Source organism: Neofelis nebulosa, chromosome 2 (genome assembly GCF_028018385.1).
Source record: "Neofelis nebulosa isolate mNeoNeb1 chromosome 2, mNeoNeb1.pri, whole genome shotgun sequence".
In the NCBI taxonomy this organism is placed as follows: Eukaryota; Metazoa; Chordata; class Mammalia; order Carnivora; family Felidae; genus Neofelis; species Neofelis nebulosa.
The window spans coordinates 173,530,680-173,556,272 of NC_080783.1; the positions used below are offsets into that span (position 1 = coordinate 173,530,680).

Below are 25,593 nucleotides of genomic sequence, written 5' to 3' on the forward strand. Positions count from 1 at the left end.
AGAAAATAGAAAAATAAGCGACGCCTGGGTGGCTCAGTCAGGTAAGTGTCCAACTTTGGCTCAGGTCATGATCTCATGGTTTGTGAGTTTGAGCCCCATGTTGGGCTCTGTGCAGACAGCTCAGATCCTAGAGCCTGCTTCTGATTCTGTGTCTCTCTGCCTCTCTCCCACTCGCACTCGTACTCTCTCTCTCTTTCAAGAATAAATAAACATTAAAAAAATTAAAAACAAAAAGAAAATAGAAACAGAATAAATGAAATAAAAAGTTGGTTCTTTGAAAAGGTAACAAAATTACCAAACGTTTAGCTCTACTAATTAAGGGGGGAATAAAACTCAAACTACTAAGGTAAAAAATGAAATGGGACATTGCTGTTGACTTTATAGAAATAAAATTATTATAAGAGAATACTATTAACATTTTTAAGGTGATATTTTACATCATTTTGTTAAACACACACAGCCCCTAGAGTACACAGCTGACACGTAATGATCTCACATAGAACCGCCATTTCAAGCCACATGCAATTATACCATGCTCTTTTACACCTGGGCCATTGCCAGGAAAGCCTGGAAGTGTATTCTTTTTTTTTCTTAGTTTTAATTTAAATTCCACTTAGTAAACACAGTGTAATATTGGTTCCAAATGTACAATGTAGTGATTCAACACTTCTACACAAGCCTGCTGTTCACCACGACAGGTGCACTTCTAAATCCTCATCCCCCACTTCCCCTATCCCTCCATTTACCTCCCCTCTGGTAACCACCAGTCTGCTCTCTATAGTTAAGAATTTGCTTCTTGGTTTCCCCCCCTCTGTCTTTTTTTCCCTTTGCTCATTTTTTGTTGTTGTTGTTTCTTAAGTTCCACATACGAGTGAAATCATATAGTATATGTCTTTCTCTAGCTGACTTATTTTGCTTAGCATAATACTCTCTAGTTCTGTCCATGTCGTTGAAAATGGCAATATCTTGTTCTTTTTATGGCTGAATAATATGCCATTGTATATACATATATATATATACATATATGCATATATCAATCACATCTTCTTTATCTATTCATCAATCAATGGACACTTATATATCAACAAATTGGATAACCTAGATGAAATAGACAAATTCCTCAAAACACACAAACTACACACACATCAACTATCAAAACTGACTCAAGAAGAAAAGTAGAAAATCTAAATAGACCTAAAATAAGGAGATTGAATCAATAATCAAACGCCTCCAACAAAGAAAAGCTCAAGACTTGACGGCTTCACTGGTAGAGCTTACTGTTTGTTTTAAGAAATAAAACCAATCCTTCCGAAAGTCTTCCAAAAAATAGAAGGAGGGAACACTTTATTCTATAAAGCCAGTATTGCCCTGATATCAAAACCAGACAAAGACATCACAAGAAAATAAAATGGTAGGGCAATATCCCTTATGAATATAGGCACAAAAGTCCCTAACAAAATACTAGCAAACCGAATCTAACAGCATATTTAAAGGACTATATCCCATACCCACGTGGAATCTATCCCAGGAATGCAAGGATGGCCCAGCATAGGAAAAACAATCAATATAGTTTACCATATTAATAGACAAAAGGGAAAAAGCCACACAATCATCACAATTGATGCAGAAAAAGCATTTGACAAAATTCAATAATCTTTCATGATAAAAATACTCAGAAAAGTAGGAATAAAGGCAACTTCTTCAACGTGATAAAGTGCATCTATGAAAATCCCACTCAGTGTGAGAGACTGAAAGCTTTCCCTAAGATCAGAAACAAGACAAGGATGTCTGCTCCTGACACTTCTATTCACCATTGTACTGGAAGTTCTAGCCAGAGTGACAAAGATGGAAAAAGAAAGAAAAGACATTCCAAATTGGAAAGGAAGAGGCCAAGCTATCTCTAGTCATGGATGACATGAATATATCATATAGACAAGTTTTAAATAAAAAAAATTATGTGCGAATGTTTATAGCGGCACTATTTACATTAGCCAAAATGTGGAAACAACCCAGTGTCCACCAAGAGATGAATGCATAAATAAAATGTGGCATACATATTCAATGGGATATTCATCAGGAATAAAGTACTGATTCATACTACAACATGGAGGAACCTTGAAACATTATGCTGTGCGAAGGAAGCAAGACACTAAAGGCCACAGACACGGAAGGCCGATTAGTGGTTGCAAGGTGCTGTGGGGAGGGGAATGGCCAATGATTGTTCAATGGGTGTAGTAATCCTTTGTGGAATGATGAAGGCCTTTTGGAGTTAGAAAGTGTTAATACTTGCAAACTATTTTACCTCAATTAAAAAAAATACAGAAGAGGAAACATTTAATACTTCTATTTTATGCCCAGACTTGGGCTGGTAATTTTCCATCTGTTTTCTCACTGATCCAAGTGGACATTTGTCCATAAAGAGGTCATGACTTAATTGAAGGGAATTTGCAAACTGGAATTAAAATTTCAGAATTTGCTCTAATTCCACCTCCTCTATGAAGCATCCCCTTAACACTCCTAAAACAGAAAAAAAAAAAAGGCTACACAGTATATAATGCTTCTCTACCCTCAACCTTCTGATATCTGAACATATTATGCTTTGGTTTTATTTTTACATTTGTTTTCTCTTACAAAGTGACATGTTTATCATCTCTCTTAACTAGTCTATGAGCTCCTCAAAATCAGGACCTGTCCTTTGTTTTTACATTTCTGTGCTCAGCACATAGTACATGCTCAAGAAAGGTTTTCACTGGCCAGCTGGAATTTCATATTTGGTTCCTGTAAGCATACTGCGTTAATGGCTCCTAAAATACCCATGTCTGTTTCACTTGCCTGTGCAACACTCAGCATCTATTTCCCAGAATGAAACTAGGTCACATCTGGGACACATGAACAGTGTTAAGAAAAGTTCCCTCTGAAACACAAAACCCTTAAGTGTATATCAAGTATAATCGAGCTGATCATGCCAAAAAATTGTAAAGGATTAAAACATTGCTTCATTATTACATTTTTGGTCTTGGCTCTTCTACTTCATTTAATAAGTTTTATAGCAACAGAATGATTTACACATGTTGAAAATCAAAACAGGATGAAAATGGCAAAAAAAAAAAAAAGCAAAGTGTTTTACTTTATGAGTCTTTTTCTTTGTGAGTTCTCCCCTACACTGTGGTTATTTTATACAAGATCTGTCTGGTTATGGAGACACCTTGTACACAAAGGATCTAAGACCTCTCTGCTCTCCTATAAAAAACATTCATCACAAGAGAAAAATATATATAGATATATATTTTATACATAGGTATATAATACACACACACACACACACACACACACACACCAATAAAGAGGATCTGAGGAAGAGGGCCTCTCCTGATCAAGTCACACGTAGGATAGTTTATTAAGAGAAATGCGTGGGATGAGCTGACTTTGGTGGTTTCTGGGAATAATAACACAATTTACTGGATGCCCACAAACCTTTTGTTGTGTCTGTGCTAGACCCCGCGAACAATACATTTTGGGGGCACTGGTTCCTTTATTGTTTTAGTCATTCTTCAACTGACCCCCTTGTTTGTATGTGAAAAGGTGGTAAAATATTTATTTTCTGTGGACACATTTTTTGAAAATTATGCAATGTGTTCAGTGCTAAGCACGGAGCCTACTTAGGATTCTCTCTCCCTTTCTCTGTGCCTGTCCCCCACCTGTGATTTCTCTCTCTAAAAATAAATAAATTTTTAAAAATTAAAAAAAAGAGGGGTTTCTGAGTGGTTCAGTTGGTTAAGCATCCGACTTTGACTCAGGTCATGATCTCACAGTCTGTGAGTTCGAGCCCCATGTCAGGCTCTGTGCTGACGGCTCAGAACCTGAAACCTGCTTCCGATTCTGTGTCTCCCTCTCTCTCCCTGCCCCTCTCCTGTTCACACTCTGTCTCAAAAATAAATAAACATTAAAAAAAAAGAAAATTGTAAATCATTCCAAAAAGTGGTTAGGCATTTGAGAATACTAGTCATTCCATTAATGATGTTATACCCACTCGCGTCCACTATATACCCAACTATATTAAATGGCAGAGAGAAAAATCATGCACTTGCCACATCATTTCTCTTTGAATTGCATTAAAACTGAGAACGATGTTTGACATCTTAATACATGCTAGCATTTTGTTGTTGTTCAGACTAAATCAATCCTGAGTTTCTTTCTTCTGTTCACATTCCGTATTAGGGAAAGGGGGTCATCTGATTCCTGTGTCTCAAATTCTTGTGACATCTGTTTTTTTTTAATCCTCTCTCATACCCCTTTGTTCAGATTTATCAGCATTTATTGAATATCTTTATAAACAGTGCCTGTGCTTGCCCTATAGTAGGGGCTCAAAACTGGGACTCTATGCCCTCCCTCTCTACCTTATTATAAATATTTATTTTATCAGTCAGGGGCCTGGCCAGAAACAGAATACTGTACATTCTCCTATTGGATTCTGATGAGAATTTAATGGACTATTTCTAGAAGTATGGATGCAGTTGAGGAAACCAACAAGTGATGAGAGGCGCCAGGCATCCAGAAGCTGTTACCACTCTTAGGTGAGGGGAGGCAGCAATATTTTGGGAGACTGGCATGAGCCAGTGCTATGGAAGGCTGCTGCCCATCAGAAGCTGTAGTTATAGAGGGAGCTACCATTAGGCTCTTGGCATTGCGGCGGTGGGGAGAGGTTACCTCTTGTCGACTGAACCATGCTGGAAGCCAGAGGGCAAAAAGATCCTGGATGATGCAGTATGCAGGGTCAACTCCTGGGAAGCAGAGAAGTGAGGGGAATCGATTCAGGTGACCAAAAGAAAAATAAAGAGCATACTCACTTTAGAATTTAATTTCGAAACAATTCATGAAGCAGTGGTATCCAAATTTTACAGAAGAAGACATTGAGGTAGTCAAGTGTAAGTAATTTGCTGAAAGTCACATGACTACTAAATAGGATTTAAATTCCTGCCTTCCAGTTCCACGTCTGTTCTTTTTTTTTTACCAAAATGTCTGTCTTGGGGCGCCTGGGTGGCGCAGTCGGTTAAGCGTCCGACTTCAGCCAGGTCACGATCTCGCGGTCCGTGAGTTCGAGCCCCGCGTCAGGCTCTGGGCTGATGGCTCGGCTCGGAGCCTGGAGCCTGTTTCCGATTCTGTGTCTCCCTCTCTCTCTGCCCCTCCCCCGTTCATGCTCTGTCTCTCTCTGTCCCAAAAATAAATAAAAAACGTTGAAAAAAAAAATTAAAAAAAAAAAAAATGTCTGTCTTACACTTTCCCTATTGGACCTGCCTTACATTTTTGACAATGTGGATGTTACAAACAATTGTGATTCCCATTTTTAATTTAGCTACTAGGAAGTCCAGAGTCAAATTTTAAGCCCCGTTTGCTAAGGGTTGTAGGATTTTATGGCTTGCATTTCCTAGTGGCCTTCTCTTATTATTTGATCTTACTTTCCTTTTTCCCTGATTTCTTTATCTTTTTATATTAAATATCTTCTTCCATTTTTTGAAGAGGTAAAAAATGAATAAATGAGTATGTAACCACGAGCCTGTGCTTAATCAGCCTTTTCCCTTAATCCAGAGCCATGACTCAGTATATACAGACTGCCAACCCCTCATCTCCACCCCTCACACACACAAACACCCGTGTTCTTTGCTTTCGAGTTTGATTTTACCATCACAGTTTTATTCAACAAAGTGCCCCCCCCGCCCAGCCACTACCAATCAATTAGTACTGACAGGGCAACTGAAACCTATTTGCAGTGTTTACTGTAATATGACCGGTAAATTAACTGATAATACTGCAAGATATTTAATTTGGAAATGCCCTATGGAGAGAGTGGCTTCCGTGTTTAATAGCAGACATCCTGAAAGCCTTTTACTCAAGCTCACTGCATGTGATGAGAATCAGTGTAGTCTGACTGCTTCCCACACTGCAAATACCTTAGTAAAAGGCAGGATGAGCAACTATGTGAATGTCCTCTCTCTCCAAATAATTAATTTTTCTTCTCCAGGCTCAAGTTTGTGGCATTATTCCAAGGATATCTCAATGGTTATTAAAAAAAAGTGCTGTGCTATTTGTTTTTCTATCATCCTAGATAAAGGCCTATTTGGCCTTATTAATAGAGTTAGCTCCACTAAAGTTGTAGGGTCACAATTCCATTAACTAACATCCTGAAGCAGCATTATACCATTCAGGAGAGAGTGGAATTCATTTAAGCAATTCAAGACTTGGATTCCATTCAAGACCATTTAGCAGAAGCTCTCAAAGGACCATTATTTAAGAAGCCGTACCCATAAGATTACGATGGCATAGAGCAATATAACTGTAAAAATATTACTGATCATAGTAGTTTCTTAGAGTTCTATAAGTATTTGTAGATTATGTGTTTTCATATATATTATCTCATAACCCCAAAACAAAGCTTTAACAAATTTCTTTTTAACACATATATGCTCTCTGTGTATGTAAACGTAGAATCAAAACAAGAGTTTGAGTCTGTGGGGAAATCTATCCAAATTCACTGACTGCCATCATTAACACGTTCTTTAACCAAATTGTTCAACTTCCATGCTGTTGTGTGAAACTCAGGTGCATTGGCTTGTGAGCTTTGATCATGACGAATGACAATGCCTTTACTTAAGCTGGTAGCCTAAACATTTTCTCTTTCTCCCCCAAGTTTATGAGTTCTCCCCCAAGTCTCTCCCTCAAGTTTATGAGACTTTAACATTGACACAGATGTGGTTATTTCCGCTTCTCAGATACATTGTTATTTTATGTGTCTGAGAATTAAATTAATAAAATGTTCAGGATTCTGACCCCTTCTTTTAAAAAACATTTTTTTAAATGTTTATTATTTTTGAGAGAGAGAGAAAGAGAGAGAGAGAGCATGAGCGGAGGAGGGGCAGAGAGATAGGGAGACACAGAATCTGAAGCAGCCTCCAGGCTCTGAGCTGTCAGCACAGAGCCCGATGAAGGGCTCGAACTCACAAACTGCAAGATTAGGACCTGAGATGAAGTTGGACGCCTAACAGACTGAGCCACCCAGGTGCCCCAAGGATTCTGACCCCTTGTAATGAGAATCTTCCTTGATGTTGTTCTTTTCCATGCTCTTTCCACTCCTCTATTTGTTTCAAAGATGAACAATGAGCACGTTGATGATGTGTTTGCATTTTAAAGGTTGCTTTCCCATGTATCACTTCATTATATTTCTTTGTAGTCCTGTGTAGCAGATATCATGATGCACACTTTGCCAGACAAGATATTCATGTTCTAGCCTTCAGAACTAGACAAGCTCTGGTAGGGTCCACTGACCCAATGGTGTCATAGTCATTGGTGTTCATCATTTATTACTGATTCAAAAATATCTGTTGTCTCTCTGTGTACAACACAATATCGAACATTGTGAGGGATACACAGATATACAGAACACCCAGAATATGTTGTCTATGCTCCAGGAGTAACTTAAAGGCAATATATTCCTTCCTACCCTCAGGTCTTCCCACATGCTGTTTTCTTTAGAAGATGCTTTCTAACCCTAGCCCAGAACACTCTTCTGATCTTTTCTGAACTCTTCCTAATTTTTTGGATCTCCATGATGAGGTACTAGGCTGTATTCACTAGTATATTCCCTGTCACCAGCACAGTGCTTGGTGAATGGCAAATGTTTCGTCAGTATCTGTTGACTAATTGTGTGAACTCAGCATATTACCTTAGTATCTTGCTGTCCGTGTGATAATTATGGTCTCTTGCTGCCCCAGTGAAGTTATAGCTCACATTTCTCTTGCTCTCAGAGTCCTTATTGCCATTTATGCTTCTGACTCTCAAAATCCTAAAAAAACAGATGATACACAAGGTCGCAGAAGTCTTTCCCTAGGACAATTTGTACTGAAACTGCCTGGGCCCACTGTCAGTCTAAAATAGGAAGAGCTGATCAGAGAAAACACTGGGAACTCAACAGAAAACCTGATAGAATTCACCAGTTAAATAAAAAATTAACCAATTTCTCACTTTTTCCTAGAAATAATAGAATCATAAATTATATCCTGTTTGCAATTCCAGAGTTTCAATTACACGGTTAATATTCAGCATATAATAATCCATGACAAATTTACAATAAACTTATTTCTTTAAATGACCAAAACATAAATGTAAGAGATTTAATAGACAAAATGCCATATCTCCATTATAATATTCTGAAGTTGTTATATAGATATAAGAACTATTACACATATTTTTAACCCTATGCAACTTTGGTCGTTATCATCATCATCCTCGTCGACATCATCATCATCATCATCTTCTACTCAAACATCTGTACATTTTTGGCATGGACATTGGGCCTGGCACTTAGTGTGTGTTCAGTGCTTTTGAGATGAATGCATATTCATATACTATGACTGAGAATTCACAAGAACTTTATGGTACACAAAGAAAACAGTTTTCCGGCCATTATTCCATTTGAACCACGTAACAACCCGATGAACGAGGTAGAGGATTGATTACCAACTCTATGTTAAACATGGGGAGTGGGGACTGATTGATTTGTCTAAGTTCAGTCACAATTATTATGTGGTATGTGTAGAGGTGCCATCATACCCAAGTCTTGAGACCAACTCCCAGCGCTCTCCTGGCTTGACTTTCAAACGTAAATTTATGTATGGGGGAAGAGGTGAGAAATCCGTAACATGTTAAATGGTGCTCAGTATAGTTTTGAAATATCAAAATAGAATTGGTGTGATTTCTTAAATTAGAGACTCATTAATCTAAACAGACAGATACACCATTGAAACAAATTTAGGACCTGAAAATAATTGAATACATTGTCTTAGGACTAAAATTAGAGGAAACCACAGGGTGTGTGGAACAAAAACAACCATGCTATTAGTGAACTGTCAGCATCTCTTAGTCCGAAGGAGTGAATAATTATCACAAGAGAAAAGGACAAATAAAGCATAAGTAAGCAATGGTTGTAACAGTGTTCCCCTGGGGATAATTATTTGTCTTTATTGCATTCTATAGATGATGTAGAACCTTCTATTTTCATTTTTATAGTCATATTTGATGTGTGCAATTTAAAAGTTTGCTTTTTAATAAGAATTATTTTCTTAATGTGTTTTATACTTGGTAAACATTTAGATTTTACATAAGACACTATAAACATTTTTAAACAACTAGCGCCTCATTATTTAACAACAGACCATTGTTTATTCATCTGGCACAACAATCAATAAACATCTAATAACTTTGCAGTAATTAGAACTGTTCAGAGAAACAGAACAACCTCAGGAGTTCCATGTGATTGGAATCCTCTGGGTAAAGCTGGTAGTGGCATTAAGGAGAAAATTCCTGCTTCAAGTAATAGGATGGGCCTCTTTATATCTTTGTTAATTCTTACAAAGTATGTAACCGTCCTTATTTCAAAGGAGGTCTTCAATTTACTTGCAATGAAAGTACAGGTATTTATGATAATAATAAAAAAAAAACACAAGAACAACCCAGCATTCTCTAAAGGTAACTAATTAGTGAAAGAGAAGGAGAGGAAAGATATTTTATTATGAATAATTTATTATGAACTCAGGAAAATATAACTGTGTAGAAAACATAGTCGTGAGCTTTTTAGCAACTAGGTAAAAAATAGAGAAACATTATCCCTCATAGGAGTGTATGTTGTAGATGAGGACTTGGTGAAATTCAAAACCCAGAAAGTAAGGCTATGGTGTGGACCAGGTACAAATCTTCTGGTGGATGACTGCCCCCAGAGAAAAGCTTATAGGAGGTGTGGTGCGGTTGCTAAGGAAGGTGATTCCTACCTCACATGGCCCTACATTTCTGTGGAAAAAGAATGCATCTCTCTTCTCTACTTAAAACCCTTTGATGGCAATCCATTGTATTCATGAAAAAATCGGGAACTTTTACCATGGCCTTCAAGGCCCTACATGACCCAGCTTCAGCTCATTTGCATTTTCCCTGGATTCCTCTGCTCTCACCATGATGAGTCTGCACCAATTGGTCAAATGCATTGAGTTCTTCCTACTCAGTGCTTCTTCAGATGCTGCTCCTTCTACTGGAAATACTCTCTTCTCACCCTTCCACCTGGCTAATTTCTCTTTTTTTTTTTTCAATATATGAAATTTATTGTCAAATTGGTTTCCATACAACACCCAGTGTTCATCCCAAAAGGTGCCCTCCTCAATACCCATCACCCACCCTCCCCTCCCTCCCACCCCCCATCAACCCTCAGTTTGTTCTCAGTTTTTAAGAGTCTCTTGTGCTTTGGCTCTCTCCCACTCTAACCTCTTTTTTTTTTTCCTTCCCCTCCCCCATGGGTTTCTGTTAAGTTTCTCAGGATCCACATAAGAGTGAAAACATATGGTATCTGTCTTTCTCTGTATGGCTTATTTCACTTAGCATCACACTCTCCAGTTCCATCCACGTGGCTACAAAGGGCCATATTTCGTTCTTTCTCATTGCCATGTAGTACTCCATTGTGTATATAAACCACAATTTCTTTATCCATTCATCAGTTGATGGACATTTAGGCTCTTTCCATCATTTGGCTATTGTTGAGAGTGCTGCTATAAACATTGGGGTACAAGTGCCCCTGTGCATCAGTACTCCTGTATCCCTTGGGTAAATTCCTAGCAGTGCTATTGCTGGGTCATAGGGTAGGTCTATTTTTAATTTTCTGAGGAACCTCCACACTGCTTTCCAGAGTGGCTGCACCAATTTGCATTCCCACCAACAGTGCAAGAGGGTTCCCATTTCTCCACATCCTCTCCAGCATCTATAGTCTCCTGATTTGTTCATTTTGGCCACTCTGATTGGTGTGAGGTGATATCTGAGTGTGGTTTTGATTTGTATTTCCCTGATAAGGAGCGACGTTGAGCATCTTTTCATGTGCCTGTTGGCCATCTGGATGTCTTCTTTAGAGAAGTGTCTATTCATGTTTTCTGCCCATTTCTTCACTGGGTTATTTGTTTTTCGGGTGTGGAGTTTGGTGAGTTCTTTATAGATTTTGGATACTAGCCCTTTGTCTGATATGTCATTTGCAAATATCTTTTCCCATTGCGTTGGTTGCCTTTTAGTTTTGTTGGTTGTTTCCTTTGCTGTGCAGAAGCTTTTTATCTTCATAAGGTCCCAGTAGTTCATTTTTGCTTTTAATTCCCTTGCCTTTGGGGATGTGTCGAGTAAGAGATTGCTACGGCTGAGGTCAGAGAGGTTTTTTCCCGCTTTCTCCTCTAGGGTTTTGATGGTTTCCTGTCTCACATTCAGGTCCTTTATCCACCTGGCTAATTTCTATTCATTTAATAGATTTTAAGTATTCCTTCTGCAGAGAAGACCACACTGGCCTCCACCTCACTCCGTTTGTGTTAAATCACACCGACAACTCTTTTACATGGTATCTGGCATTTTTCATTGTTTCTAGCACTAGAAACAACCTATTTGTACTTTTATTTCCTTAAAGTATACACATGGGTTAGTATACACCCATACATATATTTTCTAGCTCTTTCCACTGAAGGCCTAGAAGTACATCTAGCTCCAGATCTTGGTTTCTAATACCTTTCTCCAATTAATGGAGCCAGGGCTCCTTGGAGAAATGGTTGATTCTAGGGCTGGGGCAGAGAAAATGCAAGATGAGTCTGGAGCATCTTGTAGTGACAGGAAGCAAGGAAATGCTTTAAAAAATGGTGATTCATGAAAAAGACACAGTGGTCAACCTGCAAGAACTCCCAAAGACCAAAGCTGGGATGGTTTGAGTCAGAAAAGAAGTAATGACTATTGGATTATAACTTAAAGAATAAAATCAACATCCATGAATTCATACTGATATAAAGGACCGAGTAAATAATCAGAGGAGGAACAAATGTTTCTTACAGGACAATTACAGAAAATAAATGCACCTCCAGGAGGTAGAACTGTATTCCTCTCCCCTTGAATGTGGGCTAGATTTAGTCACTCACTTCTAACTAACAGAGTATGAAAACACAAATATAGGAACTTAACAGGCAAGAAATCTGACATGCAGTCCCTCAACTAAGAGATTAAGGTTAGTATCACCAGTGATAAATCACATTTATAGCATGCATCCTTGACATGATGTGATGAAAAAGATGCTCCACCCTTTAACCCATCCAAAAAAATCTGTAACACCAGCCTATTAGGAGAAAATACCAGACAAACCCATGCCAAGGGACTTCCTACAAAATACCTGACCATGAATTTTCAAAGGTGTCAAGGTCATGTAAAACATGACCTGAGAAACTGTCACAGACTGCAAGAGACCAGATGCGATCATGATATTGTCTATTACAACACAGTTAATAGTATTGCACCAATGTGGATTGCTTAGTAGTGATAAATATGTTATGGTTGTGTAAGATATTAGCACTAGGGGACAAAGGGGGAAATTTCTGTATTGTTTACAACTCTCCTGCAAACTAAAATTATTTCAAAACTGTTTCAAAAAGGTATTTTAAAAACATCTGCTCCATTAGCAGGAGTCTCCTGTCGTGATCACCACTGTATGCCCATTTCGAGAACAAGGGTGCGTGCTGGATAAAACTTTGGGTTCTGGGGCCTGGCTGCATGTTTGATTCCTGGCTCTAACACTGGCGGGCCTTGCTGTCAGCAAGTTTTGTAAGCATTCCATGTCTTAGCTTTCTCATCTAAAAAAGAACGCAAAGTGGTTGGAGAATCGGAGGCCTTAATATGTGTAAAACATGGGGGCGCCTGGGTGGCTCAGTCGGTTGGGTGTCCGACTTCGGCTCAGGTCACAATCTCGTGGTTGATGAGTTCAAACCCCGCGTCGGGCTCTGTGCTGATGCCTCAGAGCCTGGAGCCTGGCTCAGATTCTGTGTCTCCCTCTCTCCCTGCCCCTCCCCCACTCATGCTCTGTCTCTCTCTGCCTCAAAAATAAACATTAAAAAATGTAATATGTGTAAAAGATGTACAGCAGTGCAAGTTATCACTGACATAATTCCCATTTAATGTATCAACACTGACTGAGAGGATGAACGATGAGAGGTTTTCCTTTTTGTTTTTGTTTGGCTAAGAGTGAGTCACAGTTCCCTCAACATCAGAAAGAGTTTGGAGAAGAGGTTCAGGGGATGGAGTAGGATGAATGGAATGGGGCTCCGTGAGGCACCATAGATGGTTGGCATCAGGATGGCAAGAAGCGTGAGGCTAAGCTGTGGGGAGTGAAGCATGGAGCAAAGTTGACACAGAAGTGTGTCTGATTGGCCAACAAAGAGGAGCAGTTAGCCTCTCTGGGCACACCGCCCTTCCTTAAGTTCTCCACTCTTCCCCGCTCTGCTGCGTGTTTGCAGGGGTCTGATCCGTGCACGCTGCACTTCTCAGCCTCCTACTTCAGCTGGTTTCAGCTGAATGTGACCAAGGGGACACACTGGTGGGAGACTGGAGAGTAAGGGAGAGGCCAGAGGTTTTCTCTCCTTCCCTCTCAGTCTTGGGCAGCAATTCTAGCAGCAGCCACATCTCTTCTACAAACAGTCCTGCCACGGTCTCAGCTTTTGGCCAAGGGCCAGTAACACCACCTTTTCTTCTGTCCCTCTAGTCTAGGGTCTTAGCAGCTTCCTTCTGTAATTATTCTCTGGGTTGCCTCACTGTCTTCTAGTTGGCTCTCAGTTCCTCTATTACCTACATAACTTACCCCCGGTTTTGAAATCCCTCTTAGCAACGCTCAGGTGGCTTCCATGTTCTGGTTAGATTCTGACAGAAACAAAAGGCATGATGCAACTCCCCGTTTTCCAGACCGACTGGAACCCTGGAGAAGGTTTTCCAGGGCTACCACAGACAGATACTGGTTGTGTCCCTAAGCATCAATTACATAGTCAGTGTGCTGTGAACTTGCCTGGGCTTCAGGATATTTTGAAGTTTAGAAGGAGGTACTGGTGACAGCCTGTTTAGGATTACCCACACACCACGGCCTTCTGGGCAGTCCCACACAGAACTAACAAATTTAATGGAGGGGGTGGGGGGGTTTCAGAATCCCAGACACAACAACAGGTCCAGTGACAGGTCCATCAGGGGTTATGTGGGCTGAAGAGCCTCCCCTGCTCAGAAGTATGCCAGGGAATTGGAGCCAAACCAGGGGTATCCATACCATTCTAAGTTCTGTAAAATCTGGCTTATTCAGGCTGGGTCTCCATACAAAACAAAATGCTACTATCATCAGCATTTTGCCTCTGGTATTCATTTCAGCCACCCTCCACTTGAGTTCCTTGCTCTCAGTCTTCCTTATTTGGACCTTCATCTCTCCCATCTATTCCTCACCTAGCTCTCGGGGATAAGACGTGGGTTGGCCAGCTATCCTACCCTGAACCTTGGTGTCTCTCCCAGCACATCATTCTGGCATTGTCTTCCAGCTTCTCATACATCCACCACTTTGATGAAGGACTCTCCTTCTACAACCCCATTTAGGACCTCACCATGGTCTTCCTTTTACTTTATTTTATCCTTGAAAATAGGAAACCAAATGAAAGACAGGACGGGAGAGCTGGTGATAAGGCTGGCAGCCATAGTCAGGCTTGAGTAAAGGAAAGAGGGACAGAAGCAAACAGTTGGCTCAGAGGTTGTCAGGTGTTAATTGGACTCTGAGAGGGGCACCTGGGTGGCTCAGGTGGTTAAGCATGAGACTTTGGCTTGATCTCACCATTTGTGAGTTCGAGCCCCACATCGGGCTCTCTGCTGTTAGCATGGAGCCTGCTTCAGATCCCGTCTCACTTTCTCTATGCCCCTCCCCTGCTTGCTCTCTTTCTCTCTCTCAAAAATAAAATAAATACTTACAAAAAATTAAAACAAACAAACAAACCTAGACTCTTAGAGTGGAAGACGTGAACATGTATGGGAAATCCAAGAGATTTCTTTTAAAGGAGGAGAGGAATAGTAAAAACGTTCAATTATAAAGACACACTATAGCTTATAGTGTAAACCCCAATCAGATGGTTCATAAACATCCTCGCCTGTCTAAGGGACAGCAGCAGTGACAAGTTTTTCTAGGGTGAGGGAGCTTTAGCTTCTCTACAACTTCCACCAGCTTTCCCCCTCAATTCTTTGATCTGAACATGTGACATTTTCTCATTCTTATGGAGAAGGCTCTGCAAAAATAGGTTTAGGACAAGCCTGCTAGGCTCTCCTTTCCACCATATTGAGCCCCCTATGAAATCCCTATATAGAAATTCTAGATTCCCTATTGAAAGTAATAGTTTATGTCTATCAAATATTGACTACTGTACTTAAAATGTATACTTTACTTTTATTTTTTAAATGTTGGTTTATTTCTTTTGACAGAGAACGTGAACGAGCGAGAGCAGAGGAGGGGCAGGAGAGAGGGAGAGAGAATCCCAAGCAGGCTTCTCCACAGTGTCAGCACAAAGTCCCTTGTGGGGCTCAAACCCACGAACTGTGAGATCATGACTTGAGCTGAAATCAAGAGTCAGACACTTAACTGACTGAGCCACCCAGGTGCCCCTAAAATGTATACTTGATTTTAAAACACGACCATTAGGTACCATGTATTTAAAATGCTACCATTTAATGATTCTGAAGAACCAGCAATCTTATGCTATATTCCCAAATAAGTCACAATCATAAATGCCTTCTTCCATGACCTATAAAAATAAATCTAGCAGTATTCACTTCCTCACAGGTGGCTATTTGATGAAGAATAATGAACATCTTTATCACCACAGGCTGATACTGAGCAGTTATCTGCAGAGCCTAGACAGCAGATCATTTTTAGCTAAGAGTCAGAAAATGTATCTGAAGTGTGATGTTGTGAAAAATGGGTTTTGCATTCATGCAGACCTGGTCTGAATCTTGGCTTCACTATTTACTAGCTCTGTGACCATGGGTCATTTATTTAACTTTGTGCTTCAGCGTATTTATCTGTAAAAAGACAGATAATAGTATGTCTCTTGCAGTGTTTTTTTAGAGGGATAAGGAAGTGATACTGTCTGATATGCTATGTCTGGCATTAAGTGGCTTGTTACTGTTGGTGATGGTGTTTTTAAGTATATTTCCCAAAGGATATTCTCTCTTATTGCAGCCCCCTTCCGGAGACAGCATGAGGTTGGATCCATAGTTAGACTGCAATGGTTCTTAACGCCAGCTACACTTTAGAATTGCTTCAGGAGTTTTTTCCAAACGTAACAATGACAGGCCACGTCACAGAGCAATTCACTCAAAGTCTCTGGAGGTGGAGTCCAAGCTCACTAGGGAATTCTAATACGCATCAGGGAGTGAAAAATCACTAGAACAGAGGAACCGTGGATCTGAATTTGCATGATGTGATGGTTAATTTATGTGTCAACTTAACAGGGCCATGGGATGCCCAGATAATTTGGTTAAACATTATTTCCTGGTGTGTCTGAGCGGGTGTTTTTGGACGAGAATGGATCTGTAGACTGAGTAAAGCAGACTGCCCTCTCAATGTGGGTGGGCATCATCTAATCCCTTAAGGGCCTGAATAGAACAAAAAAAGGCAGAGGCAGAATTTGATCCCTGCTGGACTGAGTGAGCTGGGGCATTGCTTTCTCTTGCTCTCCCCCTGGGCTCTCTTGGTCCTCCATCTAGAATATATCATGAAATTTCCTGAGTCTCCAGCTGGCAGAGAGCAGATTGTGGGACTTCTCAGCCTCCATAATTATGTAAGCCAATTCCTTACAATACATATCTTTATATATACATATACATTTATGTATGCATGTCTATATACATGTATATGTATATATATGAATATATCTTTGTCTACATCTATATATACTATTGGTTCTGCTTCTCTAGAGAACCCTAATGAAGGTAACATTCTTATGATCCTGTGTACTCTACAAATGTGAGAAGACTATCCATTCTTCTTCCTCTTTGGTGAGAAACATGGGCCTCTATTTCCCTAAAACCAGTAATTAAAGTTTGGTATCACCCTAGATTCAGGTCCAGGGTGGAAGGAGTTGGCCGAATATATTTGCATAAATATAATCCTAGGTACCGTATGTTGCAGTTATCTAGAGGGAAGTATAAATTAAGTCATGTTTATATTTAGGGACCACTCATGGATGTTCATATTTTTGATATATGTATGTTAATCCATTGTAATTATTAACTCTTTTGATGCAAAAATTGTCCTATCTTTGGTCAGTGGAAAACACTTCATGTTGACTCTAGTGTTGTCTTAATATGACCTGATAGCACTTAGCCAATGTCAGCTACTATTATTATTACTTATTCTTATCGGTAGATGGACTGTCATATTCTTGAAAATGAAGGTTGTGATGAAAGTATAGTCTGAGAACTAATGATTTTTAAAACACCGAGTTAAGTTTTTATATAAATGCAAAAGGGTTGTGGGGAGAAGAAAATAATAAGGCAAGGTTTAAAAGGGGAACACATTGTTATCTCATGCTACATTTATAGGCATAAAGGATTTTTTTAACCACTTCCTTACCAACTCAATCACCTTTAAGACAAAGTCAACATTGTATTTATTTCCTGTAGATTTTATAACCTCCCAGAAGTTTCCTGGTAAGCCCCTGTATTAAAAAGAACAGGTGATATCAAGGCCAAATGCATGTTCCTGACATAAATAGCAGGAAGTCTATGAAGTGTTTGTTGTAAGAAGAGTAGGACTGAAGCATATGCTTGAATATCTATAAGCACAATATGTTCTGCGGCAACTATATAACACCTGCGTGGAACAGCCAAGCCATATGTTTCTGAAATCATACTTTAAAAATTACTACGTAGATGTCAAAAAGGAAAATGCACATTTGCACAAAAGATAAACATGTGTTTGCTATTAGCATAACTCTTTATGATTTCCTGAAATCTTTTCTAATTGTAACAAGTTTTTATCTTATAGCATATGCCAAAATGCCTTTTAAAATCATTAAAGTATAACCACCTAAAATCTTAGAAGCATATTGTCAAAAGGGTGATATTAAAATTTCTATACAACGTTGGGATTTAACCAGCAATACCTTTAATCCAACCCGTGGAATTTAGTATTAAAAACTCCATGTGTCACAAAACAGCCAATGTTAGATCTATTATCCTCTTATATTTGCTTAGTCTCAAGGGAAGAACGTTTGACTCTTTTTGGCTGAAGACTTAAACATAATGTTAAGGTGGTCGGTGCTGTCCGTGTGCCTATGTGGTTTGGGGTTAGAGTGAGCAGGGAGGGGATGTAAGAAGGATGAAGGAGATGTTTTCAGCCTGCTATATGTGGGTAGGGAGTTTTCTACGTGCAGTATATAATAGAGGGGAGGAAGACTTAAAAGTTGGAATAAATGGAAATACTAGCTTTGAAAAAATCACAAAGAAATGCAGGATCATTAGTAGTTCACACTTGCTATCCCAATGGTTTGATCTACGGTGCTTTTAGACCCACAATTTTTTTTTTTAATGTTTGTTCATTTTTGAAAGAGAGAGAGAGAGAGAGAGAGAGAAAATGAGTGGGGGAGGGGAAGAAAGAGAGGGAGCCACAGAATCTGAAGCAGGCTCTAGGCTCTGAGCTGTCAGCACAGAGCCCAATGCGGGGCTTGAACCCACAAACCGTGAGATCATGACCTGAGCCGAAGTCAGACACCTAACCGACTGAGCCACTCAGGCGTTCCTAGAGCCACAATTTAATTTAACTGAAAGGATAATTTAACTGAAAGACTTCTTAAAATGTGTTTCTAAATTGAAGTTTTCTTTGAGCCTATTTTTAATGACTAGCATAGACATTGATAATTAGTAACATTCATTTGGAAGACATTATTTGATAAAGCAGTGAGTATAGTAAATTGACATAGTAAAGTAGTGAATAGCATTTTGTTTCTATAATTAGGTAAAACAACCAAATTTCATTTAGTAGCCATTAATTTGCTGAATAAACCTCCTAGTCACAGTTAACATGAAAGAAAACATTCATACAATTCTGGTCAAAACATTATGAACTCTTGGTTAATTAGGGTCCAAATTACTGGGGTGGTTCTATATGAGTACAATGAGATGCTCTGTACAAGACTTTGATGGAATAAGTCTGCGATATATGCTTCACAACTTTAACGTTGTCTCTCTCTTGGAGATTCACAGGGTACATAGCATATCAAAAGACTATTCTAAGATATTGTGTAATAACAAAGCCTGTTTAACTCACTGTGTCCCAAACTTAGTTGACCATGGCTCTTTTCTCCCAAGGAAAACCTGTTATGACAGAACCTGATTTCACTGGAATAGCAGCAGGCCCAGTCTCGGTGCATCATGAGGTCTCCAGGCCAGTCTTGGCAGTCCCTAATGGCAGCAATGCACAATCTGGCTAGTGAGACCTAAGGGGAAAAAAAGATGGCATACAGAGAAGGTCTTATTATGCCTTGGATGCTGTTACCTGAAAAATAGATGCCTCTAAAGGTTGCAGCATCTTGCAATAAGAAAGTCACGCACTTTAGGTCAAGGCTAGGGCAAGAGAAGGAAAAAGCACTTGGATCTTTGATGCAGTGATTGAATCTGCAAGTTGACTTGATGATGGCCAGTCTCTATATTTCTTATAAAGGAAATAAACATCATGTAAGCTGCTATTGGGAAATCCCGGCTTGGAGTAAGGTAAGAGGGTGTCCTGCTGATTTCCTGGGAGATTGAGCATTCAGGGCATGCTTGAAAAGGAAGCATGATGGGTTGGTTGTTCAGAGCACAGACCAAGGGGATTAATTGAGCTATAAGTCTTTCCCTATGCAAGACTGAGCCTGCTGTTCTGATCATGGCAAAGTCAGCCTCATATGGGTCAGTGTGGTTCAAATAGTACGGAGTGTATCAGTAAGGATAGATTATGCTGAGGTAAGAAACAGCCTTAAAATCTCAGTGTTTTCCACTCAAAAGTTTATGCCTCACTCAAGCTACATGTTCATTGTTGGCTAGTTGGGTGCCAGTCATCCTCACTCTGGACCCCAGGCTGAGGGAGAATCCCTATCTGGAAAACTGTGAGTTGTACTGTAGCAGAAAAGAAAGCTCTCGGGATTTGTGCACTGATGACAAGAAAACTTGGTCCAGGAATAACACCCACCATTTCTCACAGCTCATTGAACAGAACTGGTTATAAGGGGGCCAGGAATAGGAAACAGAACACCGTCAATTGCTATTACTCACATCAGAATGGTTGGCATAGCAATAGAAGTGTCTAGTCAGAAAGTATACCTGAGTACCTTAGATCCTTTCTGGGAAGTTTGGGCAAAAGTAAGGCCTAGGTTGGTGGCTAGAGAATTACAGGGAACTGGATTTGGCATTTGCTAAATGTTAGATAACGTATCTGGATTCTATCCAAGCAGCCTAAAATTCAAGGCAGGACACTAGCCCGAAGAGGAAAACTGGAGGGCCAATGAGACACTCAGCCTTGGTTTCTATTTGCTAAGTGCAGGGAGATAAGCTTTCCATATGGCTTAACTTAGAGACAGGACTTTCTGGAGCCAAGTGGGATGGGAAAGATGATTTTAGGTCAGGGAAGCAGGAAGGAGAATTTAACCAACCTATGGTTGAAAGAAAGCCAACGAGAGTTTCAGAAGTCAAATTTGAAGGAAGTAGTGAGGGCAGAAAAGACAGAATAAGTAAACAAGGCCTGAGCACAGGAGGATTACAGGTGGAATGAAATGTAATGTGAGGCACGGTCTTTGACAAATGGTTTAGGAATAACGTAGTGAACCATGTGAGAAGAGTCAACACTTATCTTGCTTTGTGACCAGCAAAAGATAATTGCACAATTTCAAGGGATTGTGCCAGATTAGACAAACATGTATTTATATTTTAGGGGAGAAGCCTATGATTTGGTGAGGCTCCAGGTGCCCAGTTAGCCAATGGCAAAAAGATGAATTCCAGACCCACGGGCCACGGGAGTTAGGGCTGGTCTGAACTGGATATATATGGCCTGCCTCAGCATGGGTTACCTCAAAGATGGAGCAGAGCTGAGTCTTCAGGCAGAAGACTTTTAGCACCTATAGCTTTGCAGATCCCAGAAAGGCAAGGCTGGACAGATGTCAACTTTCATCATTTCTAGATGAGCCTTTCCAGACAGACCTATGTTACTGGCATCCTTGGACCTCTTGTCATGCCTATCAACTCTGGTGCTCATTGGCCACCTGGTTCAAAATTTCTGTGAAATCTCTTTGTATGACTGTCCCCTCTCTTGAACCTGATGCTGGCCCCATTGTGCGTCCACAGGGACTATTCCAGATCTCCTGACATAGTAAGAGCTCAATAATGGTTGGTGGTTGATGACAGAACACAGAAGATTTACCCACAGAAAACGAACATTAAGTTGTTCAAATTGACCGGAAGCAATGCTTCTAGAAACTTGATAATATAAAAATGGATTGGATGAGGAGAAAAATTCATACTTGTTGCACTTCTAATTTTCCATCAGGCATGGTGCCAGGCACTTCGAAACATCATCCCGTTTATTCCTCACATCAGCCATGAGGCAGATTTTCTCTTCTCCCACTTTCTAGGATATGACACAGAGACTCAGAGGTTAACTGGCTTGCGTGAGTTCACATACCATGTCAATTAGTAAGTAGTGAAGCAGTGATCTGAAGAAGAACTCAGTGACTCCATGGCTCAAGGCCTTCTCACTTTACCACTGTGCTTGCCAACAGAAATAACACAGTATGTTCATCAACCAATGAGCATCAGAAGGGGCCTCCTAGATATTTATACATCTGCTAAAGAAGGGAACCATGGAGGAGAGAGCAATTAGCAAACTAATGAATCATCCTCTGTTGCACAAATAAGCTAATTGAATTTATTTAGGGAGAGGCAGTGGAGTGGTACCGCCTCCGTGTTTCAGCTACACAATCTTAGGCCAGTTACTTACACTGTTGGAGCCATGGTTTTTGTATCTTGTAGAGTGGGATCGTACTCCCTCTCAGGCCTCCCTCACCCCATTTATTATGAGTAGCTGGGATGATGTATGCGCAATCAAGATGAAAACCATCAAGAAATATTCAAAGGGAAGGCATCACTATTGGCTTTGCCCAAGTATCAGATATTAATCAATAAAACATTTTCCCTTTCAAATGTGTTAAAATTGTACAGCAGGGAGCCAGGCTCACCCCGATTTTAATAAGAAAACACTTCTAATGAAGGCTTCAGGCATGAATTAAGTAAATAAAAATTAGGTTCATAGAAACACTTAATATGTAAGTTTAAGAGATTTGCTGTGCAGAATGGAAACTGACCGTAAGATTCAGGGGGTTGTTAATGATAGAGAAACCTGAATTTATTAGCAGTGGGCTTGGTTTTCATTTAAGTGACTTTTGTTTAATAATTTCATATAATTGTCAAGTATTCAGAGGTACTGGGCAAAGCATCCTTTTAAAAAAATGTACTTTTTCTTTCTAACTCCCTCTAGAAACTGGAAAAGGAAAAAAAAAAGCTTTTTATATTTGACTCCCTCCTATTACTGTCAATAGCAGTTAAGTGCATTTATGGAGACACAAGGCAGCACAAAGATTCCTCTGTGATTCATCAGAAGGCCCATCTTAAGTATAATTACATTACACAGCTCTGCTCAGTCATTAGTTTCTTATTTAGCGACAATGTCCTTCATTTTAAATCCTTTGATGGTAATTATTTGTAACTATGCCCTTGAATTTTGAAAGCATGTGTACCGTGGCCCTGCTGAACAATGGGCATTTCTAAACTAGGACGCAATTGGCTTCCCCTAAGGGACCCTACGGGAAATGGTCTGTAACAACGCTGAAAATTTGCAAAAGGTTTCTAAGCTTGAGCTACAATCCAAAACGAAGGTGTGCGGCTATTCGTACGTGTGTGCGATAAAAAACGAAAAAGCAAGTCGTTAGGTATCAGGCAGGACTTTCTTAACCCTTACTGACCATGACACATTTTAAAGTCTTCGACATTACCTAAATAAAGGCACATTCACACATATCATAGACTGACCCCCAAGTGAGGTACTTCTGAGACATTTTTAGTTCTACCAGTCACCTCTGTGCAGACAAACAGCTTGTGTTTATGCGTTTATTCATTTATCGAGCACCCACATGTGCCAGGAACTGTTTAGGTGCAGAGAACAAGGTCCTAAGAGGGTTGGTGCCCAAAGAGGAGCTCACAGGCCAGTGCAGGGGGACACATAAACCCCAATAACTTGGTTACCCTCAGGTGTGTGAGAAAGGGCAGCTCATGTTAATGTTTCAGCTTCTTACCTTCACCTGATGATTCAGTGGGAGTTTCCAGGATGTCCTTTTTTTCTTTTCTTTTTATTTTATTTTTTCTTTTCTTTTCTTCTCTTTTCTTTTCTTTTTTCTTTTTCTTTCTTTTCTTTTTTTCTCCCCTTCCCTTCCCTTCTTCCCTTGCCTTTCCTTTTCTTTTCTTTCTTATTTTTACTGCTCCCTTTGGAACTTATACCCCTGTATCCCTCTTGTTCCCAGTGCAACTGGCAACCACATCAGCTATGCTCTGAATATAAAGGCCAATGCCCCGTTTGGGTCTCCCTAAGAGAGGGTATCCCTCCCATATGCCTCATGTGGACCAGCAAACACTGGCGTCGCGTCTGAGGGTTATGGCAACCCTGCATGTTGCCATTCTTGTCTTTTATTCCCCACTTCCCTTTCCCCGCTTTTGTTCTCTTGGGCTCCTTTGAAAGCCCCATTTATGTTCTTCACATATGGCAAGTATTTGGGGTCAAAACTAAAAACCTATAATGTGTTCCTCGGCAAAATGATTCGTTAAGCAAGGCTGGCTTCAACTTGAAAGAAAAGGTTTCGGTAGGCAACAAAACAAAACAAAAATCCCACAAACCATTCTGGCCACGCTGTAATTCTTCTTCATGAAAGCAAAATGTACTTATACTTTACATGTGTGCATTAAATAAAGCCTCCTTTCCCAGTGCAAGAAGGTGAGTATTGGAGCCATTAAAATTTTTGTTTTCAAGCTACATATGGTTATAGAAATCCACACACACAGACATTTACATTTTCCTAAAACACTGGCTTTATAGTAGGAACCAGAATTTTCTTAGGAATTAACCCTCTGGCCAGGTGGCCCAAAAAGAACACTGTAGAAACAATATTTGTGGAGTGCCTGTTACTGCCAGGCTCTGTGCTAGGAACTTTACACATAGTTTTCTCACTGATTCCTTACCACTAACCCTAAAAGGTAGGTAGCAGGATTAACGTGTTGACCCATGGGGAGAACTGAGGCCTAGGGGTTAAGAATCTTGCCCAAGATCTTTCAGCTTTTCTATCAAGCTGTCCCTCACTGTTGAGATGCCAGCAGGTTCCTAGGGTTCCCATGATCCTTGCCTCATCGGTGTGTGTTTTCCTTTTTCTATAAAGCATGGGGAACCCCAGGTCATGTTTGAGTGGGAAAGCAGTTGCTTGAGAGCATGGGACACTCACAGCATGAGCACTGTCACTAAAGAGTAGGTGCTGGGGCAGAATTCCTCTACAGCTATGATAAGGGGGTGACCCCCAAAACTCTCCACCGGGACGGATCTGAATTTGAATGCCAGCTCTATCACCTGGGGGACTCTGGACAAGCTGCTCATCCTTTCTGAGCCTTACTTTCTCAGCTGGAATATGAGGTTAGTGCTGTCTGCCTCTCAGCACTGTAGTTAAGGACTAGAGAGAACATAGAGGAAAATTCTTCATTCCCCTTCCTCCGTGTTCCTACCCTGCACAGCACTTTTGCTTTGCCAGAGCAGGCCCAGGCCTGCCCTTGTTTCTGAGTCAGTGCTGATCCGCTTTACCAGTTTAAGCCTGTCCGGATGTGGTCCTGACATCATGCCTGGGTCCTACTGTACCCGATTTTTCCTCTGATGTGCTGAGCCCAACTCCCCAATCCTTCTCATCTCTGGCCCAAGTGCTGGCTGGGGTCTAGCGAGCTGAATGAGCTGGACTTGCTCCTGCTGCTTGACTGGACACACATACCCACCTTCAACGTGGACCATGTCCAAGATGTCAATATCCTTTGGATAGCATTGAATGCCACTGTAGAGCTGGCCTTCACAAGTGGGTAGGGTCATCCTACTCAGTAATTTTTATAATATTCTGAGCAATTTCTAGGTACCAGGCCCTGCAAAAAATAGGCATGGTCCAGGCAGTTAACCTAAGTGCTTTACATATATCATCTCATTTAATCCTTATGTGATCCTGTAAAGTACTAAGGTACTATGAATATCTGCATTTTGAAAATAAGGAAACTGAAGCTTAGGAAGGTTAAGGGTCTTTCCCAAGTGACACAGCTAATAAGAGGGAAAGCCAGGCCCAGAAACCCGAGCCAGGTCTCAAAGCCATTATACCATGTTCCTTTCCATCCTACCTGTCAACCCTCTGCTGCTTCTTCCTTTTCTGGGTGTTTGATACACTCCACGGCAGCAGGTGCCCCCTCCCCCCTTTTTTTAATGTTTATTTTTGAGAGAGAGAAAGACAGAGTGTGAGTGGGTGAGGGGCACAGAAAGGGAGGCACAGAATCCAGAGTAGGCTTCAGGCTCTGAGCTGCCAGCACAGAGCCTGAGGCGGGGCTCAAACCCATGAAGTGCAAGATCGTGACCAGAGTAAAGTCAGGCACTTAACCGACTGA

The 25,593-nt window shown here is 40.4% G+C and overlaps 1 long non-coding RNA gene across 1 annotated transcript; it reads right to left on the reverse strand.

The window, feature by feature from the left end:
• Positions 1-4,236: 4,236 nt before the first annotated feature.
• LOC131504655 (uncharacterized) lies at positions 4,237-25,593 on the reverse strand. Its single transcript, XR_009258091.1, has 4 exons — positions 24,946-25,593; positions 19,162-19,334; positions 7,718-7,837; positions 4,237-4,781 (listed from the first exon to the last, which is right to left on the reverse strand). It is a non-coding gene; the product is annotated as an uncharacterized LOC131504655 (long non-coding RNA).